General features: G+C 35.6%; 1 protein-coding gene across 7 annotated transcripts in view; it reads left to right on the plus strand.

Annotated features, from left to right (window-relative positions):
• Nucleotides 1-3602, plus strand: part of LOC106873878 (uncharacterized) — a 375863-nt gene that overhangs the window by 113860 nt on the left and 258401 nt on the right. The gene's annotated exons all lie outside the window — the stretch shown is intronic.

Genomic DNA, 3602 nt, shown 5'->3' on the forward strand with positions numbered 1-3602 from the left:
GAGAGAGAGAGAGAGAGAGAGAGAGAGAGAGAGAGAGAGAGACGCAAACACACAAGCATACGGAAACAGACGCACACATATATATATGTATCTCTTTCATTATATATATATACACGCGTGCATATTAATTCTCTAATCTTGTTTGTCATAGCTGTTAAAATGATTCATGGATGTAATTTATTTCTTTGCCTGGCAAAGAATAATTTCATATGCTGCAAAAATTTCAAATTCAATTAAGACACTATCATTTTATATTCATCACTTAAGTTGACAGATTGTGCTTTGAATTCTTACATATATTAGATATATGTTTCTTTCTTTCTTGTAAAATTCTTTAATTTGTTCTGTCTCTGTGGAAAGATAAAATGCAGATAATATAAATATCCCTGTTTAAGCGATTTAAATGCTTAACACTATTCGACTGGAAGTTCTGTTTCTGAACACTAATGTATTCACGTGGAATTTACTACTGACTCAATTGTGTGATATAAAATTAATCCAGTTCTCATTATGCATTTATTATTAGATTTGTTTCAGGAGAAATAAAGCTTTTATGACAGATGATTACCTTTTATCTCTAGTCGCTGGGAAAAAATGGATAAAATTTGATATGAATAATTCTATTAGATCTAACATTTCTATATAAGTACTGTGTCTATGATTACATTCCACGAACCATTTATGATAAGTCCTGCGATCTTAATGGCCTCAGCACCTGGACGTGCCTCTTGTGTCAAAGCTATTTGGACCTCCATGTTGTTGTGAATGTTCTGAGTATATTTCTATAATTTATTTAACTACAATTATCTCACAGAAACCAATGAGTATATTTACTTGCGTAGCCATCTTCATCAGCTTCCACCAATAAATTAGTTCAAATTACTCTGTTACACTTTTACACTTTTACTTGTTTCAGTCATTTGACTGCGGCCATGCTGGAGCACCGCCTTTAGTGGAGCAAATCGACCCCAGGACTTATTCTTTGTAAGCCTAGTACTTATTCTATCGGAGTATTTTTGCCGAACTGCTAAGTTACGGGGACGTAAATACACAGGCATCGGTTGTCAAGTCATGTTAGGGGGACAAACACAGACACACACACACACACACACACACACACACACACACACACACACACACACATACACACACACACACACACACACACACACACACATATATATATATATATATATACATATACATACATACGACGGGCTTCTTTCAATTTCCGTCTACCAAATCCACTTACAAGGTTTGGTCGGTCTGAGGCTATAGTAGAAGACACTTGCCCAAAGTTATACGCAGTGGGACTGAACCCGGAGCCATGTGGTTGGAGGCAAGCTATTGTTTTAGTTTTTCTTTCAGAGTCAGGCATCGTTAGATTTTATCATCTGTAACTTACACAAAAACATGTAACCTATTATTCCAGTTTTCCAAATAGCTATTATATTTTACTTTATTCAGTCATTGGACTGTGGCCATAATGGGGCACCACCTTGAAGGATGTAAGAAATCAACCACAGTTATAAACATAATAGTCCGGTTCTTAATCCATCCTCTTCTTTTACCGCACCACAACACTATTGCGAGAGGCGGTAGCAGACGTTGAGAATTGAGAGACGAATGGGCGAGGTCGTGTAGAGGGTATTTAAAGGGTAATCGTCACTTGTGTTGGGTATGTGTATAGGTGACAAACTTTAGGGATAATAGCTAGAGAAATATCGGAAGTTGTAATGGTGAGAAAAGGGGTGGCAATTATTTGAGCGAGAAAAGTATATAATTTAGTGGCATAGGGAGAGTATTAAGGGATGTAGAAAGGTATGAGAGAAGATAGATGGAGGTGAACAGAGTGGGGGGTGAGATAAGTGGTTAGTACAGTAATGAATGTGGGTTGGGATTGGAAGGAAAGATTTATAGATTAGTAGGAAATCGAATGGGACAGAGTTAATTTTAATTTAACCATGACAACTCCTGTACTATCTTTTGTGTGACATCTTAAAAGTTTCGATATTCTACCACTGCATCTACATACAGCTTCTTGGTGATCTTTTAAACTGTAGGTATATTGTGGGCTTCGGATTTCTATAGGTTGATTTTATTGTACTGCGTTGTCTGAGAGGGGAGTGGTTATTGCTTTGAATTCCATTTTGCTTGAACTGTGGATTTCCAATGAGGCAGTTTGACCCCCATCTCTCCATGCCAGCAGACACCTTTTATGTAGAATTAGCAGATGTTTTTATGTACTACGTATGCATATGTATGTATGTATGTATGTATGTATGTATGCATGCATGTGTGAAACGGATAGCTACATATTCATATAGTAATCGATATATGCATATATGTGTGAGCGACTCAGTGTGTGTATGCTTGCTTATGAATGCTGTGTATGTGTTTGTGCCTGAATATATATATATATATATATGCATATGTATGTGTGTGCATGTGTGTGCATGTGTTTCTGTGTCTGTGTGTGTGAGTTTAAGTTAACAGAGATTATACAGAGGGAAAGGTTGGGTAGAGCTATGAATCCAAAATGGCGAAACCAGAACTTATTTGATTTGGAAATATTTTCTCTACGCCCCTGATTCTTGCAACGTGTTATAAAATTTTATCTGCCGCTTTATATCACCCAATAGTTACATAATATACACATTTAGTTGTGCATTTTTCTTACCGCTTTTACTATCAACATTCACAAATCGCTTACATATTCTGCATTTTAGGGGACTTTATATCAAGTAATTTTCTGTTTGAGAACATATAATATGACATAACTGGCTGTTCATATCAAGGAAAACATTCGTCGAATTCATGTGTGGTATATTGACATAAGTCTTTGTTTGATATATTATATAAATACTCCATGGCAATGTTTATTGCACAATGAAAGGGAACTTCAAATGAACACAAATAAGATATTGCTCCTCTATAAAATTGTATTATATAATATATATACAGATATGCAGTCAGTCAAGGTGTCGTTGATGCACGCACATTTACACTTTTACATATACATAGTGAGAGACTCACAGGCAGAAAGAGAAAAAAGTGAGAGAACGCGCGCGTGTACGTGTATGTATATATTGGCATGAATGTCTCAGTGGGCGTTTATCAATGAGCCTGCTTACGTGTCCCTGTGTGTCATATAATGCAATGGCGCGTATATGTATAGTCACTCCCGGTTACATAGAGGAAGGCACACTTTAAAACGAACATATACATATTGAGAAAACAGAGAAATTGTGTGTATATATATAACGTTGTGTAGGTCTTCGTGTGTCCGTGTACGCGTGGTGAATAGGGATAAACACGGGCTTTATTGAACAGTATTTGAAGAACTTACGTGTGTTACAAAATTCGATCTTGACAAATAGAATGTAAAATAAGTTAAAGAATATATATCAGTCGAATATACAGTATGGATATACATAAATATTCTTTGTGAATATGTTTTATTATCATATTTGAATTTGTTAGAAGCTACTACACGTTCGAAGCACACTGTTGTTTGTAACGAAATTTTCAAACCAATAACTAAATACGAATTCTAATCTCTTTTTCAGTAAGTATTCCAAACTGATATATATATATATATA

Source organism: Octopus bimaculoides, chromosome 20 (genome assembly GCF_001194135.2).
Source record: "Octopus bimaculoides isolate UCB-OBI-ISO-001 chromosome 20, ASM119413v2, whole genome shotgun sequence".
Lineage (NCBI taxonomy): Eukaryota > Metazoa > Mollusca > Cephalopoda > Octopoda > Octopodidae > Octopus > Octopus bimaculoides.